Source organism: Rhagoletis pomonella, unplaced genomic scaffold (assembly GCF_013731165.1).
Source record: "Rhagoletis pomonella isolate Grant_MI unplaced genomic scaffold, Rhpom_1.0 Rhpom_scaffold_03728, whole genome shotgun sequence".
NCBI classification, from domain to species: Eukaryota; Metazoa; Arthropoda; class Insecta; order Diptera; family Tephritidae; genus Rhagoletis; species Rhagoletis pomonella.
The window spans coordinates 2,565-20,001 of NW_023462280.1; the positions used below are offsets into that span (position 1 = coordinate 2,565).

General features: G+C 34.5%; 1 long non-coding RNA gene across 1 annotated transcript; it reads left to right on the top strand.

Annotated features, from left to right (window-relative positions):
- The first annotated feature begins 257 nt into the window (after positions 1–257).
- On the top strand, positions 258–17,437 carry LOC118754337. The gene is made up of 3 exons (XR_004994884.1): positions 258–344; positions 10,040–10,123; positions 17,417–17,437. It is a non-coding gene; the product is annotated as an uncharacterized LOC118754337 (long non-coding RNA).

Sequence of the window (17,437 nt, forward strand, 5' to 3'; positions counted from 1 at the left end):
AGCTAGTCCAGAAAACTTAAATTACACAAAAAAAAATGTTAGTCCGTTTTTTTTATTCCATTAACGAATTTAGTAATAGTGTCAATATTTGTTAAGATAATTTTTTATAATATTTTTTTCTTACTTTTAGAATCAATGTAACTTGTATACTCAACATACGTTATAAAGAAACATTTTATTCATACATATATAATTACTGACAATCCGAAAAACTATTAGAGTTTTTCAAAAAATGTGATTGACGTAAGATAACTAAATCCTTTTGATATCGAATTTTCTTTCTTTTCTATTCCCTTACCTCAACACAGATAACATCATGTGGGGACTGGGGACATTACCCGATGGTAAGTAGTAAAAATAAATATTAAAAAAAAACACTGCGCAATGTCATTGCTTTCATTTAAAAAACGCTTAAATTTATTCAATCGGCTTATATTGAGTGCCTTCTATCTTTAATTTTCAAAAAAAATAATGTCTTGCTGATATTAAAACTCATTAAAAACTGTAGAATATCCAACGACCTGCATTCCTATCTGTAAGAAGAGCACTACACCCATTAAATGTATGCTGTCCCTACTCAACTTACACCGCTTCATGTGGCAATACAAGAGGAATTAGAAATGCAAGCCCTTATGCCACATGCGAAAAGTAAATTTAAACAAGACAACCTTTCGGTCACCTTAAAATTCTAAATTCCTCAGCTTTTCAAGGGTCATAAAATCACATTTTCTACTCGTGAATATTGGAGCAGTAATCCAACAGGGCTGTAGGACGATTCAAAAATCAAGGTATACCGAAGGTTCCAAAACACCTTACGGTGCAGGTGCGGGTACTGTAGGGCCGCACATATTTTCCTTTCAGCGAAGACGTAAGAATATTCTAGGCGGAACTACTTACCAAACTTGAGACTGGCCACGTTTTATTAAAAGTGCAATGTGCATAAAAAAAACTCCATATTTTCGGACAGCCAATGTGTTCTCATAGCTCTATGTATACTCTTCAAAAGCTCTTCCATCGTTCCACCGAACACTAATCTGGGTACCAGGCATTGTGAACTAAAAAATGGGTAGACACCCCTTTGGTTAGACGCAGCCTATTCCTTGGAGTCAACAACATGCCAAAAAGGATTTCAACAAGTCGAAAATATGCTGCACTGCTAGCAAAGGGAACAATCAAGAAGATCATTTCTTGTGACAAAAGAGCTCAATCTATGCTCATGCTTAGTGAAGAAACTTAAAACTTTTTGGAGCACTAACGGGCCACAAAGCTTTAAAAAAAACAAGTGCTTACGCTGGCCTTTGCAGTACAGACATTTTCTGAATTTGTGATAAAGAGGAGGAATCAATGGAACACCTTATTACGACCTGTCCAACACCAACTCATCATAGAGCCAGATTTCTAAACTACTACAGTCTTAGCGAAGTCAGCCTAATGCACATTTCGCAACATGGGCTTGTACGATTCCTGAGCATATTACACAACTGCTTACATAACCTTTTTGGTTGTTGTTGTTTCCGACAGGGTGGGTGTATGATGTATTTTGGAACGAATTTCCGTCATCCCTTTTCAAATTTGGTTTGGAGACAAACTGGTTTCGGCGTTGTGCCATCCTCAGTGTCATTTTGCGTTCCGGATAATTTTTGTTGGTTACTCGTATTTATACTCCTTATTAACTACCTCTTTCTTTTGTTAGGTACGTCTTCTTAGTTTTGAAGTATTTACGGTGCTCAATAGGTAGATGAATTGTTCTTGCTTGTTTTTGCTGGCAGGTAGAAGTCAGTGATTTTTACCTTCTTTGCATTTGTAGTTAGTATATTCCCTTCCATGTCTATCCTTAATATTTTGTTGTTGTCATTTTTCTTCTCGTACAGTAGTTTTCGAGATTCAAACAGTACGTCCGATACAGTATTTATTTGCTAATTTATTATTTGTCCTTTGAAGATCTTCTGTTTACATATTTCCATATTTTTTCACATATTCAATCTTTGTCCTCCATGTTGTACACGGAGAAGTTCTGTTGTTTGTCCAATCTTCATTGGTGCGCACTTATTTTTGATCATTTTGTTTGCGATGTTCGATTCTGTTGTAGACTCTGGTTTTCGTTTTTTTCTTATTATAATCCCTTGTGTGTTCTCGATACCTTGTACCCATATTTCGTCCTGTTTGTCCTATGTACCTGTATCGGCACTCGCAGATTAACTTGTAAACGCCCTGTTTTTCTAGCGGGTATTCCACGCTTATTTTCTCTTTCAATATTCTTCCCACAGTGGTCCTTGCCGTACTTATGAAGGAATTCGGCAAGTCTATACGATGTCTTTCCCGTGTAAGTTTTCCTCTTTGCTTGTCGTTTTCGATTTTGTGTCCTTTCTTAACTTTTCAACCAGGCCTCTCTTATATCCGTTATTTTGCGAAATGGCATATATTGTATCCAGTTTATTCTTGTAGTCTTCTTCTGTTAGAGGGGCCCTTTCAAGCCTCGTTATTGGTTGTCTAAATGCTGCATTTTTGTATTGCTCTGGATGGTTCGGGCTGTTGTGTATTATTGTATCTGTGGCTTTGGTTTTCTGTATATTCCGAACTCTACCTTGTTCGTGGTACTGTTTATTTTAATTGTTAAACCAGATAGTTAATCTTTCTTTCCTCTTCCGTTTCCATAGTGAATTTTATATTCTGGTGTTGTTTGTCGAGTATCTGCTTCTCTTTATTTCTCTCTATTAGACATATTACATCATCGACATATCTCGCGTAGAATTTTACTCCTAGGATGGTCGATAGGTTTTCCATATATTTCCCCCCTGGTGTGTGTATGAATACTTCCATGAGTATTGCTGACGTCGGATTGCCCATTCCTAACCCGTTCGTCTGTTTATATATCTTATTATTGAACCGGAAGTAGTTCTGTTTTATTGTAACCTTCAATGCGTTTACTATTTCCGTAGCAGCTTCTCTTTTCATTTTTTCAATGAGTATTTATTGTACGGTCTTCATGGTTTCTATTATTGGTATCGATCGGTAAAGGTCCTTCATGTGGAATGATACGAATTTAGTGTTTTTGTTGATCTTCAACGAACTAATCTAGAAGATGAAATCGCCGTAGTAGTCGCAGGAGGCAAAGTCCAAGCTGTACAAGAATTTTTAGTCTCACCACATACTCAGCAAGAGCTTGGTTATACCGGGCCTTGCATGAAAACGGGAATCTTCTCCGCTTCTGATCGATATTTACGTCTATTCCTAAGTCAAGAAATAAAACGAATACATGTTTTTCATTCAATTTTCACTTTCATCTACCGCTTCACTTAGCACTCATCTCCAGTAATGGAAAAGAAGTAGATACAATTGTACTTTTAGTACCTTTCATGAACTTTGATCCGATGTTTGTAAGCATCAGAAGATGAAGACATAAACCCATAAAACAAAGTATAGCAAAATGATGAGAACGTCGCGGTAAGTCGATTTAGCTATGTCTGGCTGTCTGTCTGTCCATCTGTCTGTGTTAACGCAAACTATTCCCTCAGTTTTGGAGATATTCGACTGAATTTTAGTAAGCTGGTGCCTTTTTATAATCTATTATTCATTTGTCGGAACTGGCATAATTGAACCTCTATAACATATATGTAGCTCCCATATTTATAACAGATTGTTGAGATTTTGCTTTATAACCCCTTGATTTATGCTGCTGGAAAAATAAAATTACGCGCTATTTTCACTTATCAACCGAGAGTTTACGGTAAAAATGACAAAGATCGCGTAACTAAACCCTATAGTCCCATTCAACTGATTGTTCAGATATGAAGTTTTACTTGAAAAATCCGTCCTTAAGACAGCTAAAACCGAGAAATTTCGTGAGCTATTTACTAACACTGGCACACACAAAAAAGTGGGGAGTGCTTTTAACCGGACACACCTACCGACATGTCTTTCGACCCGCTGAATCCGCTTCCGAGGTCCATTTTACTCGTACACCCTCAAAACTTCGAGTAAATTGTCCCACAATTTTCGCCCCAAACTCGATATTTAGGAGGTATACGAGTCAAACGGACATCAGATTCTGATTCAGTGGGTCGAAACAATACACGAATACAAAATTATGTAACAATTTTTGGATACAACTGTAAAGTTGAAAACGAAATTTCGACTACACATTTCAACCTCATCTCAACCCCCCAAGAGGAAAGTATTGAATATCGAGTATTTTTATTTCGAATTTACTTGAGCAAATTTATTCAAAAAATATAAATTAGAAAATTCAATACAACTCAAAGCAGTAGAATTGATGGAAAATTTTTAAAGCTGAATTTGCAAAACTAAAGGGGCTTGAGGACATCTTTCGTAGCGAAACTAATTTTTGTGTAAAGAGCAAGTAAAAGTAATTTCATGCATACATTTACTAACGTACTTTTACATAAATATTTACATACATACATATGTATATGGAAGGCAATGTAATTAAAGTCATACTTGGATTCAAATGTGCATACAGAAGTAACATTTTATGCATGTGTGTATGTATATATAAATATTTGCATGTGAGTAAGTATGCACATTAAACGAAGGATATCAAGCCTTGTAAGAACATTAAAACGGACCTAAGTAGAGAAGAGAGTATAAATCTAGACCATTAATGCTATGAAGTCAGTACACATATCTAATTACCAATGTCCCAACATTTTATAGGGACTGAAAATTTCATAATATAGAGGAAAGAAAAAAGTTGTGTTTTATTTGATAAAACCGTAATTGAATGAGAGAAAAAAATTTTCTAAATTAGGGAACAAATCGTAAAAGAAAGAAAATTGTAGCTGATTTTAGTAAAGAATGCGTATTAAATAAAGGTACATAACATCCTGAAATTTAAAATAGGGTTTTCACATAAACAAAAACTTGTATTTACTCTGACAAGAATATTTGTACGGAGGCAAATTTCATACATGATGCAGCTTTTAATAAAAACGGTTGTTTAATAGTTCGGTGTCTTAAGTTTACATAAAATAAATTTTGACATAAATTTTAGTTCTTTTAAAAGTGGAAATATAAAATTGACGCCGAATTGAATTCTCATCATGATGATCTTTCTGTGGTTAATTTTTAAATAACCATACATTTGTATCAAATTTTTTATTAATATAGTTTTAAGTAAGCAAAAAATTTAGTCCATATTTTACTTTCAAGCATGCCTACATTCACTGGCAATCAAAATTGGGTGAACGGTGATTTTTTGTTCATTCATTTTTTTATAAAAACATTTTTTTTGCTATTACCATAACCATGTTAATGAAAGTTTCAAATTGTATACAAAATTTAACAACAAGTTTTCATCATAAATTAAATTTTTTAATCTGAATTATTAGAAAATTATTGGGTATACAGTGCTGTAGCCCACGAAATTTTAATATACGAAGGTGCTTATGTGAAGCACCCCTGAGTCTTTTTTGCTGCCGCACAGTGCGTAATTTGAACGATTTAGGGAAGAAAAATCCTAGCGGCCACAATTTCGACTCTACAAATTTTTATTTTTGCATTATGTACTTCTAATATCTAGGCTGTATAATAATGGTATCAAAGCATGTACATGATTTTATGTGAGAATTTATAAATAAATTTTATATGAGAATTTCCAGGATAAGGTCTATATAGTCAAAAATTAGAAGTGATGTATGTAGGTACCGCTGTGGTCGAGATATTTTGATAACCCGTATTTACGCACCGATTTCGTTTATGCGACATGTATTAGATACAAAGTAAGACATAATTATATATAAAAAATGGGTCGACGCTTTAGTCGATATATTAATTGATATCACTCGATTTCTAATATTTTCACTATTTTTTCGGTAAGTGTTTCATCCTTCACTCCCACAACAAAGCCGCCATTTAGCTAAGTATGTTTGGAAAAGTTCTCTTTTTAAAATATGTTCTACAGCCATGCTTAAAACTGTGTAAAATCCCAATGAATAAATTTTTTTCACCAAAAATACACAAAAAAGCCAACAATATTTTCATAAAAAATTTACCAAAAAATGTAATGTAAGTTCAGCACGTTTTATAACAGCAATTGAGTAAGTGTAGGCGTATGTCTAATATTATCCCTGTCATTAAACAATAGCAACATTTTGATTACGTGTTCAGGAAATGCACAAAAGTTTCCAACTTGTCTTGCTTTCTATCGTTCGACCTTCATACATTTGAGTAGCCATTATACCCGGCAGCAAATTTTGGAGACAGTCTGGCAAAGCGTTTATTCAACAATTCACTCTTTGTGACTGTCTCCGAACTATTGTAATGCAAATGCACAGCGGGAGAGTTGATTAACGCGTTGTGCAAGCCGAATGCATGGGTGTTAAAGGTAAATATTAGGGTGATTGACTCGGGTTTTCCAAACCGGTTTCCGACGATTTTTTTGATATCTTCAGGCGTTTTTTTTTTTGAAATCTTCATTTTTCGAATATCGAATAAACCGGCTTTCTTATCAAATAAACCGGGGGTTTCATCGGATGTATTTAGTACACGCGACTAGTGAATGAAATTCACTACAAATTTATTTTACTTTTTTCCAAAGGGAACTAGAAAATATATGTATGTATATGAAGCATTATTTTTCCTATCAGACCCCAAATTTAGTGTCACACTTTCGATTGGCTTTGCAATTTTTTTATGAGTTCAATACATGAAATAAGCTCAAGAATGATAGAATACAAGATTGCGCCGATCAGAGAGGATTTTTGAGAATAACTTTTGTGTGACGTCACACTGGTGCAATTGCGAGAGAGAAATGCCAAAACGTGAGCAAGAATGGAAGAAGAAGAAAAAATGTTGCAAGCAAAACGTAAACAAGTTCCACAAGTGTGACGTCATGCAAACAGCGATTCTGTCAAATTCGTTAAGAGAGGAATAGCGGTCCGAGATCGGCGCAACCTTTGTATTCTCTCAATCGTGAAATAACCTAACACGTATTCGAGGTTTTTTTTCGTGCACTTCTTCAAATCATTATATCTCGCATTCTGCTCATCATAGATACTTCATTCTAACACCGTTTTAAAGCTAAAGAAACATAAGCTGAATTTATTAAAGCTGATTTACATAGTGAAGACCATAAAATTAGGGATTTAAAATCGCACCATCGTAAGCCTAAAAAGATGGGGTTTTTTCATGAACTATTTTTAAAATATTTTTTATGACGACATGCTTTATTTTTGAGAGTGAACAATGTTTTTATGTATTATGTAACAACAACGTGAGTATTATATATACAAAATTATATTGTTTTTTACAGCCACAGCTACTTCCTATACTTCATGTTATTGCCCATTTAATGCCTCCGGAAAATTTCCGCCGGAGCTTCAATTTAAAAGTGTACAAAAAAATGAAAAATTGTAGTATATAAATGTTTTTCGCTTACATATTTTGCTAAGTGTTTCGCCAAGCTTTCCTAATTTGTTTCTGTGTATTTAGTTGTAATGCAAACAGTTTTTAAACTTTACACTTTTAGGTTTGCCTTTGTGGCTGCTGGTAAAGTCTAAAATTACGGCGGCAAGAGCACTTGTTTACTCCGAAAAAAAAACAGCAAAAATGCAATAAAATTATTAGAAAAAAAGTTCAAATAAGACCGAACGTGAATTTTTCACATATACATACTTATAAAATAAAACCGGTTTATTCTGTTTTTTCTTGTTTCAAAAATTGGGAGCAAGTTTTTTCAAATTGCCATATTTCGAATAGCTTGACACCCGGTCTTGAAAAACGGCGAATTATCAAACACCCTAATATGGTACACATGTATTGCGACTGCGAAAGCTGAGAAGTGCATCGGCGTAGCCAGAATGAAGTTTAGGGGCATTTCAGTGTACTACTTTATATATATATAAGGAAAATTTGAAAGTTAGGGGGGAGGGCTCGAGCACCTCCCTGCCCCTACCTGGCTACGCCCATGGAGAAGTGAGTTATGACATAGGAAAGGGAAAAAGACTACCGCTTCTACTCGTTGCATCGTAGGTTTGGAATTCAAATCGCTTTGGAGGATGATTTTGTGAATGATTCATTCTACATATAACAACCCGATGTCTGTGCATTATAGATATTAAAGAAAAATTAATATGGGGGTCTTTATTAGAACAACAGAAGCCAAATCAACAATTTTTAAAATTTGTGTCTGTCTATTTGTTTGTACGCGCATCACTCGAAAACTAATGCATGGAATTGAATGCAACTTTCACCTATGCGTTTTTGAAAATTGCAGTTTAAGAAAATTTAAAAGATAAAATCAATATATCAATATGACCTAAAAAAAAAGAACTTTAAGGAGGCTTACTTTGATTTAATTAACAACCTAAATTAAATATTGTAATATGGGTATCAAACTAAAAAACTTCAGGAAAGTCTATTGCCAAATATATTTTTAGGAGGGTTGCCAGCTGTTTGCAAAATGGCATTCACTTATTAAATTGATAAAAAAAAAGAAATATTACAATTCGGGTTTCAAACTATCAAGAGGTTTAAGAAAGTTTACTGTCGAAAATATTTTTTCTGCGGGTTTACATCTATTTAAAAGTGTATTTGATTAAAGTAATAAGATAAGGTAAATAATTAATTAATACACTTTTGAAGAAAGAGCACGATACCTATTTATTTTTTTTGGAATGAAGCCATAACAGTTTTGGAAGGGAGTAAGAACACAAAAATACTTTTAAGGCGTTAAGGTGTTAAATAAAATAAAAAATAGGTCAATTCATCTAAACGCGTAAATGCCTTGTTAACACGCAACCATGTAAACTTACTTAATTTTGTTTTGGAAACCGATTTATTTACGAGGTTTATACCGTTACGAGGCATTTAAGCGTTTAGATGAATACCCATAATGTATATTTTCCTTTGAATAAAATAATTTTTCGAAGAATCGAACCTGGCTGCTCTGGAATTATTCACCAGTGCTATACGAATACGACAAGAATGCCTGCTTAATTTAAAACTTATCATAAGGGGGGTTCACAAGGCTTGTTAAGCATCGTAATATCTTAAGTCTTGAAATTTTTATATGCAAAATAACTGGCATCGTGTTTTGGATTCGGTCGAAATCGATTACAGCGCCAATAAAGAAGAAGGAGAAAATAACGGTGAAAATGGTTTTAAAGGATTTCTAACTACATCGAAATATTTTTGAACACAGCGAATTTCCTAAAGCCTTTATAACCTATTATTTACGTAGAACAATTTGAAGACTTAAGATATTGTGAATCACCAATTAAATATACGTGTTAAAAGAGGCAGTTGAATATATTGGCTTCTAGCTATAGTCAAAGCAAAGTCGACTCTAAATTTAAAAGCAGCTTTTTGAAAGTTACGTTTTAGATGGGGTATCTGTAAAAAAAAAAACCATTGATTTCGGTTAGTTCGCGAACTAGTATCGCTCCCCCTGCTTTACTTTACAACTAGTTGGATTTGTAGCGTGACATACATGTGCATGCATACACTAGCACATACATACATACATATATACATATGTAATTGGTATGCATCGTCTGCATAATAAATACTTACATATGTACTTGGCAAAACGGACAGTTATATAAGAGATTGGCATGGGAGAATTGTTAATTTCTCATGCAATTAATTATTCTAAATGCAAGCAATGCAAATCACAAGTGCCTGCCAACGCAAACCGGAAGAAATTCCCCCAAAACCTTTCATTTCCAACTTATGACATGATGGTTGCTCGCTTCATGGCCACAATGCCACTTCAGAGGCACGTACGAATGTAAGTATGTATGTAGATTAATTTACACACATGCATACATGCATAAATGTAGTATGCAGTAACCGCAGCACATTGCAATTTGTGCTCAGTAAAACCACAAGCATCTTGGTAAGGCAGCCTTTGAAAATCTTGCTGATAATTCAATTGCTTGCATAAACTTTGATTGCGCCTTGCACAATATTTTTACGCTTCATTTTTGTTGAATAATAACCACTTCATCTCATATTCATTTTTCATTCGACTCGAATATTTGCTTTCTTTCTAATGGTTTATTTTTTTCATTTCTGACAGGATTTCCGGCAGCCGCCTATGCAGCCTATGCAGCCGGACGTGGTTACTCTGGATATCCAAGCTTCGGTTTGCCTTACCCTGCTGGTGAGTATGGAAACTGAGTTCTACAAATTCCCGATATACATACACATATACATACAAACACGTTCTATACATTCACGAACTTTTGGCAACTACTAAATAAATACTGCTTAATATATCTACATACATACATACACACATACGTGCAGGCGCACACATTCACTTATATACTTGAACTTACATATTTATACATAAGTGCAAATATTTATTCTCTCGACTACCATACTTAATAATAACTTCAATACACTACTCAAACCATAGCCTCACTTCCGGTTTCCCTTTACACTGCACAACCATAACTATTGTTCCTTACAAAAATACTATATACATACATGTATTGGTATCCTTCTTCACACATGTGAACACATAAGTATGTAAGTACTTCTTTTTCCAAAGCAGGTTTGGCTTTGTTTTTATTTTAAAATGTTTTGTTCTATCTCAATGCTGGCCACCCATAATGCCTAGCAACTGAAAAAACAAAGGAGAATATATTTAATACAAATGAAAAATGTACAATTACACTAATACTTACATAGGTATGTTAAAGGTGAATTTTATGAATGCAAAACATTACCAGTATGCTTCTGTGCGTCCACGCTGTTATCTGGTGTATTTTACATCAGGATGTCTCACCAATATGTGGAAAATTAAAGGGGCAATTCTGGCTAAAATAGCAAAAAGTCTTTCGTAAGACAAATTAAAGACAGATGGCCAAATGCTTCGAAAGACTTTTGTTATCGTAGCACAAAAGTCTTAGAAAAAAGCTCTCTCATTCACCGCTCTTGGTGAAATTTTATTTTGAGAGATAGCACTTGTCTTCGGGCAGCAGATTTTTTTTTTCTTTTTTAGTTTCTAAATTCTTAATTTTTTCAATATTTTTTTCTATTTTTAGTTTAATTTTCTTTTAGATTTTATTTAAAAAAGAAAAATGTTTTTTAATTTTATGAACCTGCATTACTTTTCTTCTTATTTTATTTAATTGTCTTTCTTTGGTTAGTTTCATTTTCTTCTAATTTTTTTTTATTTTACTGCTTTAAAAAGGAAAATATATTTATTTTATTTTATTTAGTTTTTAAGATCTTGTTTAATTTTTTATCGGTGTCTTTTCTTTAATTCTTTTTTATTATAAGTTCTTTTTGATTAAATTTTTTTCTTTTTCCATTTTACTTTTTAGTTTTTATTGTTTTGAAAAAAATATTTTTTTAACATAATTTAATTTGTAAACATATATTTTTTTTTTGCTTTATTTCGTTTTATTTTATTTCTCTTTTTTAATTAAATCTTCTTTTATTTATTAGTTGTTATTGTTTTAAAAAGATACATATAAATTTTTGTAATTTAATTTTGGTTTTTAAAAAGTTATGGCTAAAAGACGAACGGCATAACGCAAAAACCTTCCAGTTGGCGCATATTTTTTATGAGTCTTTGGAAAGACAGTAAAGAGCTTTTCCAGAACTGACCTGTTAATCAAAATCATTTGAACCTTGAATTGTAGCTACCCCCCTTGCTAGCTATTGACTCCTCGACCTTCTATTTTCGTAAGAAAAATAATTGTGACACTTCTGTCACAACAAAATTATTACGGCTTAGCGGAAATATCCCTACTGGGTAAGCATATGCCAATACATGCTGCAAGCATATTCCGTTAGGGAAAAGTGCACTATCAACGATGCAAGCAGCAATGATAAATGCTTGGAAAATATGGAAGGTATGCTAAATGCTGCATGATATACATAACCATGTGTAAATTACTGTAAATGAATATTTTCGGTATATTTAGTTTATGGTCTTATGTGGCTGAAGTTGTATGCCATGTGTCAAAACCACAAACACTTGCCCATTTATAGTCTTTTAAAATTCACAGAAACTTACCAGCATTTTGCCACTTGGCCACATCCCGAATTTGTGTACTACTTTTAAAAGCCATATCTCACAATTTATGTACATAAGTATTTACGTATGTATGTACATTTATGTGTATTCTTGGAATTGCATACTCAAACCTATTATCTAGCATAATATCAAAATAAGGTTTCATACAGCCTTTAACAAATACAGCTAATTCATTTCCTCCTGTTATCCATTTGAATATATTGACACTGACAAAAAATCACGAATTTTGTCCTTGGAATTTCTTCAAAAATCAGGATATGATCCGAAGGACTTGGCCCATCGAAGACCCCTAGTGCCATCCAGTCTAATGTCTCTTGACAGAGATAAAATGGTGCCGGTCCCACAATGACATCTAATTATCATCAGTGGCAAAAGCTGAAATCCATTATTGTACCTTGATCAAGGGCAGGGATCATTTTGTTCAGTCTTCGCGATCTGGTACTTTCACTAGCAATAGATCTCCTTGGCCATTAATTCAATACGTCCTCAACTCTCCATTCCCATTATATTCCCAAGAATACCTGTATGGAGATTATTTTGTATAGAAGTTGCCGTTCGAAAATAGAAATTATATCCGCTGCTAGGTTAGGTTCAAGTGACTGGAGATACACTCTCCTCCTCTTCCTCGCATCTTCAGCTGCGGCACTGGTCTTCCGCGTTCACTCCCAATCTCGAGACATGTGTGGCAATTAGACAGTGATCTGTAAGGATTTTTGTGAGAATAGATACTGCCGCTGTAAGAAGGCCACGTACTAAAACTGTTTGTCTGTTTGGGGCAAGACCGAAAAAATTTGCCCCAGTTGTTTCTTTCCTAAGCAAATCTGTCCCAATTGTTTATCCCCAGTGCATTTTGTCCTGGCTGTGTTGGTGGGCGTTCTTGATTTCGTTGTCCATCCACTGATGCCGAGTCGAATATCTTGTCAAACAAGCGTCTTCATTGAATTGTTATGCGGTAAACTATTTCCAGATCGCTGAAACGCCCGCTCATTTTTTCTTCGGTACCCATCACCTATCTCGTCACATCTTTTTTCAATGCCGTCTACATTTTTCAGTGTACAGTGAAACCCGCTTAAGTACCTAACCCGCTTAAGTTCCCAACAGTTTGGACACCGTGAATTTTTTAATGTATTCTGAAAAAAATACCCTCTTTTAAGCACCTCCCCGCTTATGTACCCAACCCGCCGAAGTACCTACATTTTTCGTTCCCCATTTACCATTTTACTTATAATTTTCCCCTTTTAAGTGCTTTTTTTAATTCCTTCAAACAGTCGCAGCGCTACACACCTTCGCCAAAAAATTCTAAAAAATCAAGGGTAACTGAAAAACAAGTTTGAAATTTTGATGACATTTTTTTCAGTGTTCTGCAAAATTTTAAGCTTATATTTTAAGTGTCTATAGTATTTGTTAGGGAATAAATTTTTTTAAATTGAAAAATGTTAAAAATTAAAAAATAAACATAAGTGGTAAACAATAAAATTTTTAATTTGGTCCCAAATGATATGCCCTGTTTGTGTGTATTTATAAATATGTATAATCAATGACTTTTTGATTTAATTCTTGTGAAAATGACATAACATCGCTTTATCTGTTTTTTTTTTTTTAAATAAAGTTTTCCTTCTTGTTTAGATAATGCTACGATCTTGGTTTTAAAATACGTATACTTCATTAAATGTTCATGTTTTATGTAACTACATCACTAAGTATGTTCGCTTAAGTACCCGCATCGAGATTTTTCGTGAGGTACTTAAGCGGGTTTTACTGTAATTCTTGTTCGTCGCGAAAATGCTCTTCTTTTCTGCCTATCAAGCCCAAAGGAGCGCCTTTTGGCAAGGTATACATACATATGTACAGTGGCGGCCAAAAGTGGATAAATGATGTTTCATATTTAATATTTAAAATGTTTTTTAAGCAATACCTTTTTTGAAATTTGTTTTAAAATATGGTTCATGCTTTCCCAAAAATTATATAAATTACACTTTCAAGCTTTATACAGAATTTAGAAAAATCCAGAATTTTTATCCAAATTTCGAGTGTTTTAACAAGATTTTTTTTTAATTTTTGGGTATGCAACTAACAGGATTCTAAAATTAGTGCAAGTTTTGAGCGGCTAAAAATCTCAATAATTTTTAATATTTTTTTTTTTTTATTATTGACGGCGTTTTGTACTTTTTCCATGTAAACAAGAATTTTTGTGAAGGAATATGCGCTAGACCTTTTGCGAAAAAAATATATAAAGTGAACGCTAGGTTTCCCAAATTTCGCTTTTTATATGAAAAAACCGAAAAAGCCGTCAGCAAAAAAAATATTAAAAATCAATGCGCTTCTTTAGCCGCTCAAAAATTGGAATATTTTAGTAACATTTTATAGTCCTGTTAACTGCTTACCCAAAAAATTTTAAGAAATGCTGGTTAAAAAGGTAGACATTTCGATAAAAATGTATAAAGTTTGAAAGTGAAATTTATATGGTTTTCGTTAAAGCATGAACCATATTTTTATAAAAAATATCAAAAAAAATGTTAGCTTGAAAAACATTTTAAATATTAAAAACGAGACATCATTCATCCATTTTTGACAGCCACTGTATGTAAGGGAACGTACCCATACTACGTGACCTGTTCAGGGGGGAGAGGGGGATCTTCAGAATACCACGCTTGGTCACAGTGAGGGACGGGGGGCTTAGGTTTTTATCACGTAGTCAATATCCTCTAAGGAAAACTTGCGTTTTTTCGAGATACATTCAAATATGGCGCGCAGTGTTTGACGCTTTTTAAACTCACAGGACTTTTGTTTCTAAAAATTAAGCTAAGCTTTGACGTAAGTTTTATCTTGATAATAATTTTTCAGGCATGCACTCTTGCCGTCACGCAGCAAGCGCCATATTAATAAAGACAAATACATATAAGCCAAATAATTTTTAACTTTTTGTTAGCAAGAAATGAATCAAAACCATATTTATGAATTACTACGTGAAAACTGTGGGGTAGGGGTCTTGAAATATACTACACGAGGTCACCGAGGGGGGAGGGGGAGGTTAAACATTGGAAAAAGTGGGTCACGTAGTATGGGTACGTTCCCTAAGTATTCTGCGCTTCATCTACAGGCTGACATTGGGCAGAGTTAATGCTGGATCCTACGTAGATAAATTATAACTGCCGAAGTGGCATATGTCCCAATGCACAAACAATCTTGAGTGCTTTCAGACCAACCTCTTTACCTCCCTCTCCGTGCTGGAGAATGCAACTGGCGTCATCCATATCAGCATATGCTGATATTTTGCTGCTCTAGCGATTGACAGCATATATAACGCTTTGAAGAAATCACAAAAAAGTGAGACGCTAAATCTTGCGCTCAACGTCACTCTACATAGCCGTATTAATTTTGTGGCGATTCCAAATTTAGACAAGGTGTCATAGAGGCAGCTTCTTTTCGGCTATCGGAACCGGCTTTTAAAACCGAGGAAAAGGTGGCGTATGTCGTTATCTTTGCTAAGGGGTTTTTCAGGACCAGAGGAAGTATTAAAATGTTGTCAATGGTAATTAGCATAAACAGCAGGATCTTACTTCTTGGGGTTCGGGCAGAGTTCACTAAGGTTCCAACCCTTGGGCAAGTATTCATCAAACCAAATTCAATTAAACAGATATAAATACGTGCGTTCAGCTAGCACTTCGCCACCGGCATTGAACAGATCCACCTTTTGTCCAGCTTTGTTATTTTTAAACCGCATTTTTGCTATTATTACCCCGCATTGGTCGGGGGATGGCCGTGGTTGTCGTCCCTATACATTATTCTGCATTCTTCTTCGTCAAGGGGCACCAGTATCGCATTTCGAAAGTGTTCTCTCCATATTTCATATTTACTCAGGACATCTGTTATCGGATTATTTGTCTCTGTAGGGAATATTTCCAATCACGAAATCATTTCATTAAATTCCCGTTTAAATTTTCAAGCCAGCTTCCAACATCTCAAGCTATTCACACTAAAGTATTTTTTCCTTATTTTATCCCTCCTTTTCTCCCGGAATCGCTCAATATTCGATGGCGTATTTCTCTGCAGCAGCGACACGGTACTCTTTGTCATACCAGTTTCTGCCAGCCACGTCTTCCGCAGTGGTGCAAGGAGATTTGGATAAGGAATCCCACTGCTCATTTGCATCCGAACGGTGAAGAGTTAATTATTGAGGCAGCTGCCTGTTGCGATTGCAGCTTTTCGTTGTCGAACTTTCCTCTTGGTGCTTGACTCACGGCCTTTATTGCACGGAGGTGTATGGGAGCCTTGTCAATCAGTCTGACTCCGTTGTTAAGATCTTGCTCAATAGCTTGTTATCTAGCTTTAAGAGTGTAGCAAGATAAGTAATTGATGGCTTTCGCGCTGGCTGTCGAATCATATTACAATTTTTTCGTCCTAGCAAACCTCTACAACTTTTCTTGATTTTACGATTTTTGTGGGCGTACTTGTAGGATTTTTCTGACAGCCATTTTCTGTTCTCATATGTCACAGAAAGTCTTTTCCAAGTTATTTTTAAAGCTTTTCGCAACCAGCTTACTTATCAAGTTGTTCTTTGGCAAATCATGTCCGCGCATAGCACATAGATTCGTTAGTGGAAACCATTGCTAATCATTCATACAGTTTTTTGTACATAAATGCAGTCTAAGTCAGCATTTTCATGTAAAATAACATCGATTTGGGTGGATCCAAATCACTCAAATTTTGTTCGCATCATATTTTAGACTTGCCAATAATAACATGATTCCAGAGGCCAACAGGCCATGGCAAGAGGGCCGAATATTGCAGAAGTTGCAGAGATGAGGTCGAGGAAGAAATGTAGAGATTTTCTTCTGCAGTTGCCCAGCTTTGGCCAAGAGCAGAGCAGGCTTTTTAGTTCTCTTACGGAATTATTAAGTATAGTCTATAAGAATTTCAAAATGTTTCTATGAAAAATAGTCACTGAAATTCCCATGTTTCGCAGTGGTGTCACATTGGATCTTCAAGGCCATGTTTTTTACTTATTTACTTTTTTGTTTTTTTTTTAACATGGAAAATTTTCGTTTTATACCAAATTTTTTGTGAGGTACTGTATATACAAAGGGTTGTTTTTGGGTGGAAAAAACAGACTTATGATCTGTATGTATGGGAGTTTTAATTTGTTTCCTCCTATATACCTGTATACCTACCAGAGCTAATAACTATTATCTCATATTTCTTTTAATTTTTAATGATCTACCTATTTTCATTCAAAATTATATCTTAATTTTTAAATATTTGGTTTTGATTCGAGTTTTTTTTGTTTCTTTTCGTTTCATTTCTAAACATTTCGGTTACTCTTCGCTTCTTCAACCTCGCACTCCCGCACCAAATTTTAACCACTGGCTCACTCGCTTTTTTGGCTCGCATTCGTTCGCAAAGCTGGTGTAATGAGTGTTGTAC